The 17,122-nt window shown below is 41.2% G+C and overlaps 1 long non-coding RNA gene across 1 annotated transcript in view; it reads left to right on the top strand.

Annotated features, from left to right (window-relative positions):
• The window catches only part of LOC143418364 (uncharacterized), a 140,484-nt gene extending 123,806 nt beyond the window's left edge, over positions 1–16,678 (top strand). The window contains exon 3 of the long non-coding RNA XR_013098340.1: positions 16,644–16,678. This is a non-coding gene — a long non-coding RNA (uncharacterized LOC143418364). The remainder of the gene's footprint in view (positions 1–16,643) is intronic.
• The last annotated feature ends 444 nt before the right edge of the window (positions 16,679–17,122 follow it).

Raw genomic sequence — 17,122 nt, 5'->3', positions numbered from 1 at the left:
CCCAACTTTATCTATCCCTGAAGCCTGATAACACACACCACTTAGTTAAACTGCAGGAATGTCTTAAAGGCATAAAGACCTGGATGACCTCAAACTTTCTGCTTCTAAATGTAGATAAAACTGCCGTTATTGTACTCGGCTCTAATAATCTTAGTCATGCGGTTTCTAACCAGATTCCTACTCTGGATGGCATTACCTCAGCCTCCAGTAACGCTGTGAGGAATCTTGGAGCCGTTTTTGACCAGAATATGTACTTCAATGCACATATTAAACTAATTTGTTGGACTGCTTTCTTCAATTTGCACAATATCTCCAAAATTAGAAACATCCTGTCTCAGATTGATGCTGAAAAACTAGTTCATGCATTTATTACTTCTAGTCTGGACTACTTCTACTACTATCATCATGATGTCCCAAAAACTCCCTGAAAAGCCTTCAGTTGATCCAAACTGGTGCAGAAAGAGTACTTACAGTGACAGAGAGAGCATATTTCTCCTGTATCGGCTTCACTTCACTGGCTCTTTGTTAAATCCAGATTCAAATTAAAAATCCTGCTCCTCAGATACAAGGTCTTGAATAATCAAGCCCCATCTTATCTTAATGACTTTATAGTACCGTATCACCGCATTAGAGCTCTTTGCTCTCAGACTTGGGCTTACTTGTGGTTCCTAGAGTATTTAAATGGGAGGCAGAGCCTTCAGCTTGAAGGCCCCTCTTCTGTGGAACCAGCTTCCATTTTGGAATCAGTTTGGATTCAATAATAAAAGTTAACGTGAGGGTTCCCAATGGTCAGGGACAAATGCAATCGCATGGCAGGATGCTGTGAATGGACCAAACTTCAGTCAGGAGAACGACTGAGATAATCCACCCACAATACGAGGTTAGTGATTAATATACTGCAACAACATGGGAATAGAGCAGCTGCCAGAGAATTTAACATTAATAAATCAATGGTACTGAAGTGGAGGAAGCAAGAAGAATGAGTTGAGTAAAGTTTGATTTATCTGACTGTTTTGTTCTGTTTAATACGCCTTATAATCCGGTGCACCTTATGCATGAAAACAGACCCGTTCATCGATGGTGCGCCCCGGTGTGCCTTATGGTCCGAAAAAAATGTTAATATTAATTCGTATATATCCAATTTGTATCATATTTGCTACATCCTGCATTTTTTGTAATTTATTGCTTAAAAATGTCCTGTGCAGTTTGTTTCATTCCTGCGGGGGCGAAAAAACAATCCTACTGATGATGTAAAACACATGTATCAAATATACATTTGGCTTTAAAGGGTTAAAATAATCATGGCAGCAATATAAGGAATAATACTCATCAGTCATCACTTGCTTCAACATAATGAATAAAAATCATGAGACTATTAGACATGAGAGAAAGAAGTAGAAAAACTTGAGAGGTATCATGAGCAGCAGCTTATACAGCTGTGGCTCCAGCAAACATCAGCTGATACTAGAAATTAATTTTAAATAAATTCTAACAACAGCTGATCAAGCTTGAACGTGCTGCTGTTGTTGTTTAGCGCAACATCCGCTGGTTTCCTGTTTCCGGCGCAAAGTGGGAGATAAACAAACAAGAGAGACGATCAGCTGATCATTGATCAGTTTCATGATTGACGTAGCAACAGGGGAGGGAGGGAGAGAGAATGAGGGGAGAAGAGGCAGCTGTGCAACGTAAAGACAGAATAACTCCAGCTTTGTGTCTTTTTTTTCATTCTCCCTGAAGTCCAGAACGAATCGCGTTCCTTTTCCTCTCAATACGGATGTATTGTAATTGGTCCAGCCCAGAGTTGATCATGACCAATTGGCTAATCCACCACCTTTCATTGTTTATACCATTACAAAAACAAACAAACATAAAAATGAAAAAATCATCATCGGCCCACTGGGCAAATGTCCGGGATGCCCAATGGCCAGTCCAGCTATGCTGGTGGGTAACAGGCATCTCCGAAAACGTTAGAGCACTTATGCAAATATGTGATGTCTTGATGAATCGAGCAGGTATTTGAAGTTTACACAGCAACATTCTCGCATGAAAATATCTTAAAAGTTTATTTTGTGACCCAGAAAGAGTAATATTTTAAACTCCGCCACTCTGTGTTCCTCTGCCACTACCTCGTTTGAGTTTTAGACGAAATGGATTCTGGGATATTGCATTTCATCATTTCTAGCTGACTGGAGTCCAGACCAGTCAATCAGATTTTTTTGCATCCAAGTCTGTGATTGGCTGGTTTTGTGTCACAAATATAACGGTGTAGAGAAAGAGTTGAGCGCGCACGGGCAGAAATGTTGAGAGCGCGAGCAACACGTTGCGAGGAAGCGCAAATGCAAAAACTGAGCGACAGGGGCTGCTATTGTGTGTGTATGTGGATAATAGCAAACACTGAAATACATTTTTTGCACGCAGAAATGAATTTTGTTCACTCAAATTCAGCTTTTCTTCGCTCAAAATAAATTTCTCCTCAAAATACAACACTTGCACCTGCAAAAAAAATTTATGTGCGCTCAAATTTTTTTTACGTGCGCTCAGAATAGTGGCACAAAAATAACACCATACATGACAAGGTAATTAACAAATAATTCACCAAACAAAAAACAAGATGGGTGGCAACAGGGTCAGCCGCTTGCATAGGTTACATCGTAGGCTCCACAAAGATTCACAGCAGAAGTATAAATCAACCATAATCACAGAGGGGCACCATGAGGACATGCAGCCCACACACAGAGGTCCCATCCAACCAGGAGACTCAAACCAGGAAACTTCTTCCTGCTTTGCTTACAGTTCTAACCACTCCATCACTGTGCCTCCCAAAAGTGCAATTGCATGCTGTGCCATTCGCTACAGTTTGCTAGCAGCTGTAAGAACACTGAGAGTCGAGTCATTAATGAATCCGATTAAACAACTTTTTTTGGCATTTTTGCTAAACAGTGGAAGAGTGCATTTGTTTTGCCCTCCAGGGGATGCTCCTATAATGATGTAACATCACGTGAAAACTATGAATAGCCATGAAGTCCTGTTGCTAACTTCACTATCTCTCCATTACCTGGATGATGGTGCAGTAATGGAAAATGGTGAACCAGTGGATGCATTCCCAGGGACAGGAAATAACAGGACTCTTTTCTGGAAGCTGGCAAGCACTGTGACATTGAGATCCTTTGCATGAAATTACTAAGTTACCTAGGCCATTAGACGCAGAATAAACTAAACGTGCCCCATTTAATCTACCAGACTTTAAACTCAGCATCTTGACATTCATGAAAAGAAGTAGAGAAGAGAGGCTTTAGAGACCTCCCTGAAGGGCAGGCATGAAGAGAGGCAACCAGAGATGGTAATGTGTGTGTGTGTGTGTGTGTGTGTGTGTGTGTGTGTGTGTGTGTGTGTGTGTGTGTGTGTGTGTGTGTGTGAGGGGTGGGGGTACTTGAGGCAGTTGAGAACTCATTTCAGACCCAATCCTAACCCTCTCAGTCACTCAGTCATCTCTCCTTACAACTCAATACTAAGGACCTGTGTGTCTCTGTCTGACACTTTATGTAACTCTTCATTATCCTCCAGCCAAATTCAAAACAGCCCCCCTCCCTCACCTCACAGTGGCGCAGCAGTAGGGGCCCTTTTTGTCAGCCCAGAGTCAAACAAGCTGCCCCCACCCTACGCTTTCCAACATGGCTGGAATGTTTTCCTGTTAGTTTAAGTCTCATCTCAACTAATTAATATTTTTGCTTATAGCTGCTGTAGTTCCCATGAGAGGCCCCTTAATTAATCATTTATAAATCTACACAGCCTCCCAGTTTATTAGTCTCTGCCTTTGGCGTTGGCTGACTGCATTGGGAAACCGCAAATGATTAGTTACAGGAATGAAAGCTTTTTTTCCCCTCTTCTCTCACTCCCTTGTTTGCAGCTGATTAGGGCCTCACACAGAGGTATTTCCACAGCCCTGCACTGCACTTTAATTCATTCAGAGCACCTGACACATTATTCACTCTCCCACCTCTCTGATCCTCTGCCTATTGTTTGAACCAATGTTTTTCCTCAGCCGCACTGAGGCATGGCGATCAGTTAAGGATCACTCTCAGCCCAGTCAAAACAAAAGCCACAGCACCAAACATGGAAGAAGGGAATTATAACGCTGAATGAGATCTTGACCATGTGGTGAGCCTGAACTGGCCTGCCATGGAGACTGGCCTGATTTCCGGACGCCCTTTTGGGATCAGGTTGAGGGCAGGACTGGTGACGGAAGGAAAACGCATTCACAATTAATCCCTTAGAGCTAAGGACTTCAAGCCATGTCACAGCGCTAAAGCTGTCAGACATTTATTGGAAAAGAGGCAATATTTCCATCAGTTTAACAGAAAAATAAATTAATTGAATCAGCTGAAAGCAGTGTGGGAGGTTTTCATAATGTCTTTGCACTCTCGGGGAAGAACGCCTCATGCAACAGGGTTCCTTCATCCAATTAGACCTCCGCTGGCTGGCTCACACCAGCCTCACTCTGCTCAACATTCCACCTTATCGCTGCCTTTTTATCCCTTTTATCATCAAAGTGACTGCACTTTACTTTGGCATATAGGTAAAGCTTCCAAAACCCTCCTAGAGAGATGGACTAATTATGTTATAAGAGTCACACTGTGCAGCTCTGGACAGCCTGCTACACATGCAGCCGTGCTGGTTGATCCTAATGTTGAAATGATGTGAGGTTGGATGTTCAGCATTAAACTATACTGCAAAGGAAACGTGGCATAAAACGTAAAATATAATAGCAAAACCTGGACCTCTTGCTGTAAAAAATATATCCCTTGATTACTAGTTTTTCTGTTTCCAGAACACCTCAGCTCTCTGCACAAACACAGCATATCAAACTGGACTTAACTGGACATTGTGAGGTTCATCACAGCTATTTGTTAATCAGCACGGCGGCACACTTTCCCTGCAGATAACACAGGCAGAAAATGTAATCATCCGAGAGTGCAGGAGAGAGAGGGGGAGAGAGACTGCACGAGTGAGGTAATTACATTCACGTTCGTATACATAGTGACAGCAAATGTGTGGCTGTTTTTGTCTGCATAAGGACCAATTACTTTTATTGAAATGTGTAATAATTTCCCTCTTTTTCCATAGTGATGGGTCTATTAATGGCTCAGAGACTAACTAGATCAAAGAAAAGCCCTGCAGAAAGCGGAGCTCCATCTGCACTGTCTTTTGCACTGAACGTCGACGTAAGCCACATTAGTAGTATTTGTGCTCTTTTGATGGCGCCATTGCACTGTAATGCACCGTAAACTAATTCCAGGTGTCATCTCAAATAGAAAATTCTAACGAGAAAACGTCAAACCAGGGATGGAATCAGAAATAAACATACTGGCCAGTACAGTGAGCAAAATGCATACATCCAAACCTTGCAAACAAAGGCCGTGCCAGCCAACAGACTTTACCTCAGGACGCTACCAACAGGACTGATCAGTGTGGTGATTTTTATGTAGTGATTAAACTTGGTCATCTGATGCTTTAGGACGCAAAATGCCATTTTCCACAAATGAAAGAGCAGTAAATGCATATTCAGAGCAAACACTAAACACCAAATCGGTGTATTGTTATATACCATTCATGTCTGTTAGCATTAGTTCAATTAGTGTGCTCCAGAGACCTAAAAAAAAAAAAGAGCAGGAGTGTGAATTGCTTTTCACACACCTCTGTTTACAAATGTGTTTTTTTCATGTACAGTTTGTACTAAATTAAAGAGTCGGGTTTGGACAGCCAAAGCTCCCCTTCCCTTTCTTCTTAATCTTTTTTTTTTTTAATTAAACCAAGACTGTCGTCTCTTTATACAGTACACTGACGGATCACCTTATAATTTTTAATTTCTCAGCAAACTGAATAATTTTTTTGTGGTTTTTAGCTCTTGGTCCTGTTTACCTCCTGGTTGAAATATTAGGTTCATCACTACATGGAAGCCTCTGCACAGTGCCACCGTGTTTACATGTTGTCATAAATATCAGTTATGGCACTTTGATTGGCAAATATGTTATATTTCGTATGTTAAATCATGCTTTAGCTGTAACATTAGTAACTTTAGTAATATTAGAAAATAGCATTAGTAACTTAATTGTAATAGTATTCGTGTGCCAGTGTGTTAGATAGACCTGTTTAACTGTTGCTTAATGCAGATATCTAATTAGCCAATCACATGGATTTACACATGGTCAAGACGACCTCCTGAAGTTCAAACTGAGCATCAGAATGAGGAAGAAAGGTGTTTTAAGTGGCTTTGAGTGAAACATGATTGTTGCTGCCAGACAGGCTGATCTGAGTGTTTCACAAACTGCTGATCTACTGAGATTTTCCTACACAATTATCTCTAGAGTTTACAGATAATGGTCTGAAAAAGTAACAGAGGGATAATGCCGATGCTGATGGAGATGAGGAAGGATCAGAGAGGGACCAAGTCACGAACCATCAACCTCCATGCTCCAACTTCTCTTCTTTTCATGCACATGCCAGTAACCCTTCTGCAGCCAATCAGTGCTGGGAATAAATCGGAGGAGAGAGAGGTTAATGAGGATGACAAAAAGATAATAGGGGGATAATAGATGTGCCAGCACACTGTGTGCATAACAATACCAGAGGTCAGAACAAAAATGACCAGACTGCTTCAAGATGGCAGGAAGCAGACAGTTACTGAAATAACTTCTTGTTACACGCAAGGTACGCAGAAGAGTATCTGTTAATGCACAACACATCCAACCTTAAAGTAGTTGGGCTGCAGCAGCAGAAGACCTTGCTGGGTGCCACTCCAGTTGTCAATGAACAGGAAACTGGGGCTACAATTCATACAGACCAAATGTGGACAATAGAAGATCGGAAAAGTGTTGCCTGCTCAAATGAGTCTTTATTTCTGCTGTGATGTTTGGATGGTAGGGTCAGAACTTGGCATAAACAGCATGAAAGCATGGATGCTTCCTTCCTTGAGATGGTAGCGGTGTAATGGTGTGAGTGATATCTCCTTGATGTAAACTGGGGATTATTTAAGCAACACCTTTGTCAATATCGTTGCTGACCATGTCCATACTTTTATGTCCACGCTGTACACATCTTCTGATGGCAGCTTCCAGCAATATAACGACCGTTGTCACAAAGCTCAGATCAAATCACACTGGCTTCTTCAACATGGGAGTGAGTTCACTGTACTCAAATTCCCTCCATCATCACCAGGTATGAGTCCATTACAGCACCTTGAGGGTGTGGTGGAATGGTAGGTTTACACCATTGACGTGCAGCTGACAAATCTGCAGCATCTGTGTGATGCTATCATGTCAATATGGATCAGAATCTCAAAGGAATGTTTCCGGCACCTTGTTGCATCCCTGCGACAAAGAATTAAGACAGTTCTGCGAAAAGGAGCCAGTGAGCATATATACACGCACGCACTCGAGCTACCGTCTTGGAGTAGAGCATCTGCTTTACTTAACATCTGAAACCGGGCCTTCTTGTAGTGAGCCACTCTGTGCGGCCCTTGACATGAAACAATGATCTTTTTTTTGCGATAATACCGGAGGCAGTTTTCCTCGGTCCCTTATTTTCATCTATTAAACCCTGTCAGTGCAGACTCTCTTGGCAGTTCTTGGCGCTTTGTGTCTTTTGTGTCCCATACAAGGCTGAATGATGAGCGGAAAAAGAGCAGGCACACTTCGAAAATAAAATTTAGTTGTTTTGGCCTTGTTACATCAGATGATTATGTGTGTTCGAGGCCATGGCTTAATAGGTAACTGAAACACACGGCAGCTGTTGTTGTGGACGGCCATTATACAGCGCAAGGGTTTGACAGTAATAACACGCCTGTGCAATATTGTGCACTTTGGCTCAACAACACTACAAATTTTAAAATAAGCATGCAGTTGAATCGGTGCCTCTTGTTGACAAAGCGTTAAACAAAACATTACATTATGAGCCTAAAATGTTATCTGGAACTGTTTATATTCCCCCCAAACTACAGGTGTTTCTTTTTTTTCACGTCCACCCCGCACAAATATTCCAACGCTGATTTTTGTCATGCTGTTAAATTAAGCAGAAATAATTTAATAGCGCCTGGTGAGTTGGCACACAGAGGAATAAGCTCATAAAACCTGACAAAAACAAGCAATGCTCCATTATTCTCTTCGTTCTTCTGTGGCCTTGAAAAGTGCGAAGAGTTAACTTTAGATATGAATTTAGCTTAGGCCACTGTGGTTGGCTTCAAAGCTAAAATTACTTAGAAATATATTGTTTTCGGCTGAAGTGTAAGACTGAGCCTTAGGGCAGCTCTTTTATTCTTGCATTGTTGTTTTGATTAGATTTTATTTTTCAAAATTGCACAAAACAGAGTGCAGGCTTTAGCACACAACTAGAATAACTAAAAGCAATATCCTTTGGAGTGCTGCTGTCTTTGTGTACTTATACCCACCTTCTCCATTATTTCTTACTCCGTCTTCCATCTCTCTGTTGCTTTGTTGAACACCTAAATTAAAACAGGTGAAATATTGAAATCTGTTTTATGAATGAGGCTGCTTGTTTCCTTTGATTTGTTCGTGCAGTAATGAAACTCTTATCTCTCCTGCGAGCTATTTGGTTGTGAAATTGCTGCGCCACAAACCTGACACATTAGAAGCTATGATGTGGTTTGGAGGAGATATACCGTAGCATGTGCAGCTGTGTTGTCATTCTAACATTGCTTTTTTGAGCACTGATTAACTGGATTAATAGTAGCTTTCTTATCCAATCATGAGCCACATCAGCAGAGGAGAAAAGCCATATATAAAGTGAGACGGGATGGTACTGTTGACATAACCTGACATCGGTACAGAAATAACATTATTGAATTGAAATATAAACCTAGAATATGCAATAAAGTTATAGAAATTTTATTACATGATCAAAAAGGCTTCAATTTGGAGGTTTCTTTCTCAAAGGCTGATAACTGGAAATTGTTTTATTATTTTATAAAATAAGTATAATAAGAGTTGTAACTGTAAATGCATAAATTCAAGGGTCTGCCTGAAATAAAATAGGCTCTAGAATAATAAATAAATAGAATAATAACCTCTGGAATACTTTGTTATAAAAAGGAGATCACGGTTGACTCAATATATGCAAGTGCCCAAAAAGGGTCCAAAATCGTCACTCCATCACCACCGTGCGTAACAGCTAGTGTGGTGTGTTTGTGGCCAGATATTTCTATATCGACCTCATCTATCCAAAGGACACTACTCCAGAAGTCTTATGGTTACAAGTTTGTAAACCTTTGACAGCTGTGCTATCATGTTCTTTTCAGAGAGAAGAGTCTTTTTCCTGGCAAGTCCAAACAACCTGTACTTGTTCTAATTGTACTGTCATGAACTTTATCACTTAGCACGCTAACTGAGGCCTGTAGAGTCTGAGATGTAGCTCTTGGGTTGTTGGGATGTGCGCTTCATGGAAGATTTTTGGCATTGTTTAACACACATCTCAATGCTCCAGACAGCCTGCTATTGGTTATCCTCTTAATTTCTGTGGAAGCAGTAATGGTGTTTTTCACAGGACTGCATTGGACTGTGTAGAATGTGATCTAATTTAGAATAAATAGATTGTAATACAAAGTATGCTTCCGGTTCTGCTACTTTGAGTCATTCAAAAGTCACTAACACGCGAGCATGCGGTGTTCTCAGTTTCTCTAGTTTCACAACTGAGGCTTCGAAAGAGGTAAAACCCAGAGGATGAAATCATAGTGGGTACTCCACCTTTTTATGAAGGATATGTTGCCGGTTGACCTTTTTGTGTGCAGTTTGCATGTTCTCCCTGTGCTTGCGTGGGTTTCCTCCTGGTACTCCAGCTCCCTCCCACAGTCCAAGTCATGGATGATAGGTGAATTGGTGATTCTAAACAGGCTGTGGATGTAAAGCAGATAAAGTGCCTGCTAGTGCATAGAATAAAGGACTGCATGAATGTATGGTTAAAATGTAGCTTGTAGTTTAAAGTGCTTTGAGTGGTCAGTAAGACTACAGGGAGTGCAGAATTATTAGGCAAATGAGTATTTTGTCCACATCATCCTCTTCATGCATGTTGTCTTACTCCAAGCTGTATAGGCTCGAAAGCCTACTACCAATTAAGTATATTAGGTGATGTGCATCTCTGTAATGAGAAGGGGTGTGGTCTAATGACATCAACACCCTATATCAGGTGTGCATAATTATTAGGCAACGTCCTTTCCTTTGGCAAAATGGGTCAAAAGAAGGACTTGACAGGCTCAGAAAAGTCAAAAATAGTGAGATATCTTGCAGAGGGATGCAGCAGTCTCAAAATTGCAAAGTTTCTGAAGCGTGATCATCGAACAATCAAGCGTTTCATTCAAAATAGTCAACAGGGTCGCAAGAAGCATGTGGAAAAACCAAGGCGCAAAATAACTGCCCATGAACTGAGAAAAGTCAAGCGTGCAGCTGCCAAGATGCCACTTGCCACCAGTTTGGCCATATTTCAGAGCTGCAACATCGCTGGAGTGCCCAAAAGCACAAGGTGTGCAATACTCAGAGACATGGCCAAGGTAAGAAAGGCTGAAAGACGACCACCACTGAACAAGACACACAAGCTGAAACGTCAAGACTGGGCCAAGAAATATCTCAAGACTGGTTTTTCTAAGGTTTTATGGACTGATGAAATGAGAGTGAGTCTTGATGGGCCAGATGGATGGGCCCGTGGCTGGATTGGTAAAGGGCAGAGAGCTCCAGTCCGACTCAGACGCCAGCAAGGTGGAGGTGGAGTACTGGTTTGGGCTGGTATCATCAAAGATGAGCTTGTGGGGCCTTTTCGGGTTGAGGATGGAGTCAAGCTCAACTCCCAGTCCTACTGCCAGTTTCTGGAAGACACCTTTTTCAAGCAGTGGTACAGGAAGAAGTCTGCATCCTTCAAGAAAAACATGATTTTCATGCAGGACAATGCTCCATCACACGCGTCCAAGTACTCCACAGCGTGGCTGGCAAGAAAGGGTATAAAAGAAGAAAAACTAATGACATGGCCACCTTGTTCACCTGATCTGAACCCCATTGAGAACCTGTGGTCCATCATCAAATGTGAGATTTACAAGGAGGGAAAACAGTACACCTCTCTGAACAGTGTCTGGGAGGCTGTGGTTGCTGCTGCACGCAATGTTGATGGTGAACAGATCAAAACACTGACAGAATCCATGGATGGCAGGCTTTTGAGTGTCCTTGCAAAGAAAGGTGGCTATATTGGTCGCTGATTTGTTTTTGTTTTGTTTTTGAATGTCAGAAATGTATATTTGTGAATGTGGAGATGTTATATTGGTTTCACTGGTAAAAATAAATAATTGTAATGGGTATATATTTGTTTTTTGTTAAGTTGCCTAATAATTATGCACAGTAATAGTCACCTGCACACACAGATATCCCCCTAAAATAGCTAAAACTAAAAACTACTTCCAAAAACATTCAGCTTTGATATTAATGAGTTTTTTGGGTTCATTGAGAACATGGTTGTTGTCCAATAATAAAATTATTCCTCAAAAATACAACTTGCCTAATAATTCTGCACTCCCTGTAGAAAGTGTGGTATAAATGCAAGTATATCACTAACTTTATTTTCTGGCGCTGCACAGGTAGCATACAGTTAGGCTGTATGTGGTGTAGAGTGGAGGGATTTCTTCTGCAATGCTACGACTACACATTTGCACAAGCATACAAGAAGAGCTGTGGATGTGTGTATGAAAACTTCCCTGGCAAGTCTTTGCAGGTTTATTTTATTTTTTCAAATATTTTTAGTGCAGCGGCTTAAAATTCTCATTGCATGAATTCGTCCATCTGTTGAGAGGGTGACTCCCTTGTTTCCAACAAGTTTAATCTACCACTCTAAAATTAACCCGCCTGAAAGCAGGTTAAACATGTAGCGTCTGTTACCATGGTGAGCCAGCCTGAGTAAGGTGATATCTAAACACCCCATTGATCATTGATGCAGTAAATCCACTGTGCTCAAAAGCAAATAACTAATCATTATAACAGTAATATGCAATTTGCTGCGAAGCAAGAAAAGGGTGAAAGAGCAGCTTCTTCATATATTAGCTCTGTTGTCTATCTCTGAAATAATTTTCAAATTTAAATAATCAACAATGAAGATGAAATACAAACCCTGTTATTTCACTGCTACTTCATATCATCATCTCTCATTCAAACATCGCTCCTCCTAATCCACCACAAGAGATTAATAAAGTTATTGTTGCATTTTAAAAATGCTTTTAGCGTATGTCCATAAGCCTTGTGAAGAGCATGTAAACCAAAGTGTAATACTGTAATCTCAAGCATGATGCCATCACCATACAAAAACTTCACCCCCTACCTGATGCAAAGACATTCCTTGCTTATTTTTTGCATATTAGTCACACTTGTTTCAGATCACCAAACTAATTTTATACCACTAAAAGACAAAGATAACCCAAGTAAATGCAAGATGTTGTTTTTAAATTATGATTTCATTTATTAAGGGTGAAAAAAAGCTCTCCAGACCTAACTGATGAATTAACTGTGAATAACCACATTTCTCTTTTTGAAATCCGGAGCCTGATTCCTGCCAGACCTGTTGAATCAAGAAATCACTTACACAGAAGCTGTCTGACAAAGTGAAAAAGGAATAGGCTAAAAGATCTCACAAGGCAAAACATCATGACATGATTTAAAGAAACAGCTGAGACCTATGCATCTGGAAAGACTTTGGGACCCCAGTGAACCACAGTGAGAGCCATTATCCAAAAATGGAGAAAACCAAAAGGTTTGGATTACTTTTTCCCCCCCCCATGATCAATAAAATAATTTAAAATCTGCATTTTGTATTTACTCAGGTTATATTGGTCTAATATTAATATTTGAGTTTTTTTGTATTTCAAAAATGCAAAAACAACAACTGAGAAGTTTTTCGTGGCCCTGTATCTAGAGTTATAGAGTGCTAAAGAAAAGGAAGAGACATATGTGCGCTGGGTGAGTCAGTGTTGATGGCTGATGGTTACATGGAAAAAAAACAGAGACATTTTAAAGCTTGGGTTTTGTGACATGATGTCCAGTCTGCTTGTCCTAATCTGCTGTAATAGAATCCTGATTTCTTTGACTTAGAGATGAGAGTCACTGTGATATAGTGCCCAGGCACCATCTGCAGTTACGCCCATCATAAAAGGACAAAGAAATATCTGACAGGTTTAAAGAAGAAATTGTCACGAAAAAATTGCAGTCGGAAATTAAGAGCTGAGAATGAAATAGTGAGCACATTATATGTCAGTTTTTGTGTATCGCAGCTATTAATCAATTACCCGATGGGTTTATGAACTGAAAATTAACCAGCAACAATTTTGAGGATCAGTCAATGTAAAAAAAAAAAAAAATCTTTTTCATCTTCTCAGATGTGACAGTTTAATGTCTTTTGTGGTCAGAGTTGACAGTAATTAAATTATCTTCAGGTTTTTTTACTGGACAAATTTGAATGCATCACCTCAGGCTCTGAGAAAGGATAAAAGGCATTTGTCTGCATTTTATGACATTTCGTAGAAAAAACATTGAATTTATTAGCGGAGAAAATAAGTTGCCATCAAAATATGCACTTATACAAGCTGACTGTGTAAGGAATAAGATAATAATAACAGCTAATAAAATGCATCTATCCCACAACTCAATATCTAGGCAGTTGATGTCATGTAAAATTAAATCCTGCTTTGTGTATCTCTCCTCGTTGTAGGAGTAAATGTAATCTGCTGGGTTGTTGAACACTGTAGCCACAAATGGCTAAACACCCCTTTGTTTTATATATGTCTGTACTTCTTTCACCGTTGTACAGTATACCAGGATGAGAGATGAATCAATATTTGAGATAGCTACTAAATTATGCATTTAAAAGGATGGTAAGCCATTTTGCACTGAGAGCTTCTACATGTAAAGCAGGGCCCTTTCATAGGACCTTTAATGGTTTTGTGGTGTCATTGTGGACCATTACGCTGAAATCAGACCAATTTGATAATGGCTTTCTATTAGTGACCTTGGATGAAAGAATCACAGATAATCTACATCTAAACTAATGCATTTTGTCCTTGCAAGGACAAAGAATTTGGTTTAGAAATTGGCACCTCACCAAATAGAGGCGTCCATTCATCGGTGACGCTCGCACACAAACACACTCACATATACAGTTTATACAAGTGCACGCTGCGATGTCGGCGAGCAGTAAGGGGGCAGCAAATCACCCTCTGACACCAGAGGAAGAGAGGCAGGCTGGTAACCTTGTAAAAGACAATCGCTGAGGCCAAATTTAATGAAATGGCTAATAAAATTATTCGGCATATGGTCCCCAGTAATAAGAAACAGGCATGTCCCAACTTTAATGCTATTTACCCACCTGACTAAAGTATAACACTGATTTGGCACCTATGTCCAGATTGAACTGGAAAATGACTTGCTAATCTGTTTAGGTATTTGGAGTAATTGGGTCTGGTGCCAGTGAGGGGGATTTCCTTGACTGTTGAAAGTCTCTGCTAGTAGTCCATTCCCAGCTCCTTGGTATAATTACTCTGACAGAGCTGTGGCCACAGGGCCTGTGAGCAGGGCTGCTTTTTAAACTGTAAATTATGAAGGATTAGCATTTATGAATTTTAAATCAGGACTGTGGTAGGAGACACTAAAGCTGCTTAGTGATTGCAAACGGCAACGTCTAAGCAGGCAGCTCTACACCCCTCACTCTCCAAGCTGTTCAGTGTGTGTGTGTGTGTGTGTGTGTGTGTGTGTGTGTGTGTGTGTGTGTGTGTGTGTGTGTGTGTGTGGCTGTTTATTCAAATGTAGCTCCGCATAAACACAGAATGCTCAGACTGGACTCCCACTATTCGCTTAAAGCGAATAAGGATCTGACATCTTAACATCAGCCCCATCCCAGGCTGTACTGTGTGTGTGTGTGTGTGTGTGTGTGTGTGTGTGTGTGTGTGTGTGTGTGTGTGTGTGTGTGTGTGTGTGTGTGTGTGTGTTTCAGAATGGGTGAAAGTGAAGGAAAGTGAGGCTGTGTTTGCCAACTCATGCGGGGTGCATCTCCCCTGTCACTCCTTCTCAGGCTGGTGTTCTGCTCTTCACTACTGTGTGTCACACTATGCAGAATATCCAATGGGTGATTATGTTAATGGGGGACTTGATCCATGTTAAATTATGCATAATGGATTGATGTGGCACAAAGTCATCAATTAGACAGATATCAGCACTAAAAAGTGTGACACAGCATAATCTTTTTTTTCATGTGTTTTCAGTTGTCAGAATGGCAACTGTAAGACCTCGTGTGCATCAGCACACGCAGGCTAACAACAAGTTTAGTTATCCAGTTTGACTGTATAGCCCTGTTATTGTGTTGCCATCTGGAGTTGACCTTGCTTTGTTTCTGAATTTACAGTCATCAAACTCTTCAGCTGAGGTGTGAGTCCATGACTGGCCTGTAGTGATATTTAACGAGGCTGGGGGACAGACACCACAAGAGGCCTCATGTCACACCTCTAGGAGCTGCCTGCACCAGGGTCACTGAGCCATGACCTCAAGCCTGCAGTGTTAACTGGTTTAGCCAGGTGGCAATAGCAGTAAGGGGGGGGCATGGAGGATTTGTTGGGTTGAGCATTAAAAACCCTCCCCATGAGCCGAAGAACCCCAGAGTGCAACATTTTCTCCTTTCCAAGATTTCACACTCGCTCATCTCCAGAAATGCTTAACAAATATCAATCGACACAATACCATCAAAATTAACACAATTTGTACGCGTTTCATCAAGTTTCTGGAAGCTTTTTAAATTGGATAACAAACGGGCAACAAAACTTCACCCAGATATTAAGGGAATCCACTTGGTCTGTTATCCTTCAGGAGACATTTGTCTGACACAAGTTAGGTCCACTTATCACTGAAAATCAATGCAAAGTTAATCTGAATGATCATTTTTATACTTTTTTGTGTGGTTTCTTCTTGGACGACGATGCTTCTATCCATATAGAAAGAGGGGTCACTGAACAGTTTCATGAGCATGAAAATGATATAAATCACATGAAAATAATCTTTGCAGTCGCCAAATCTCAATCTAATTGAACATCTATTTCTGAGTCAGGTGTTAGAAAGTGCTCTTTAACACCTTCATCAACTATTTTTTGGGAAGAATTGTGTTCAGCTGTCCAGTAATGGTCTTTTAAGTTTTTAAGTATCAGTGCCGGGATGTATTGAAGCTGACACCTCTTAAATGCTCAAGCACACAAACACCACATTGGCTTTTCTTTCATTTTAACCCTCCCAGTAGTAGGGTACTGTGCATTGGTTGAAGCCAGATTTATTTTTAAATTATTGTAGATGACATTTTCTTCTGATTAATATCTAAGCAGACCACGTGTTTAACTCCTTCCCCCTTTGAAGGCCTACTAGGAATAACCCTTGTTTAGAGGTTTCTGTCATATTTCGGCCTGCTTCCAGAACATAGTTGCTGGGTGTGCAACAGACGTTAGTGAGGGTTATCAGCCTACCAGGGATACCCTTGGAGAAGCTGAAATCCTTTTCTCGGGTTCGTTAAACCATTAGAATAGGATCTGGGCTTTTTACGGATATATACTAACATGTCAAAACTCGTCATTACAGGTGCAGAGGAGTCATCTGTCATCTCTATGGGGGGAAAAGTGTCATGGTCCGTGGTCCTGTGTCTGTGGAATGCGTGATGCTCGGGTAGCCACACCCCCGGGCTGGGCCATCACCAGCACACCTGCTCTCCATCACGGTGATTACACGGAGATCCACTTAATCCGGCGCTGACGGATGCTCCACGCCAGTCCGTTAGTCATCCCCACAGTGGTAACCAGACTTCCACGAAAAGTGTGCATTCTTTTCTGCTTGGAACTTTGTTTAACCTGCCTACTTCTGTCCAGGTTTCTACTCGGCGTCTGCTACCTGCCTGTCCTCCAGCTCAACTGGATCTCGCGGTGCTCACCTGGCCCACTCGCCATTCCCACGGACTTCCTGCCCCCACGGACTGCCACACTTCCCTCCCGAGCTCCCACGGTCCCGTTCTATCGTAAGCCCCTACTCTAACTCAGTCCTGATATGTTTTCCCCGCTTCCTGG

Source organism: Maylandia zebra, linkage group LG1, assembly GCF_041146795.1.
Source record: "Maylandia zebra isolate NMK-2024a linkage group LG1, Mzebra_GT3a, whole genome shotgun sequence".
In the NCBI taxonomy this organism is placed as follows: domain Eukaryota; kingdom Metazoa; phylum Chordata; class Actinopteri; order Cichliformes; family Cichlidae; genus Maylandia; species Maylandia zebra.
This window is presented reverse-complemented; position numbering and strand designations above follow the sequence as displayed.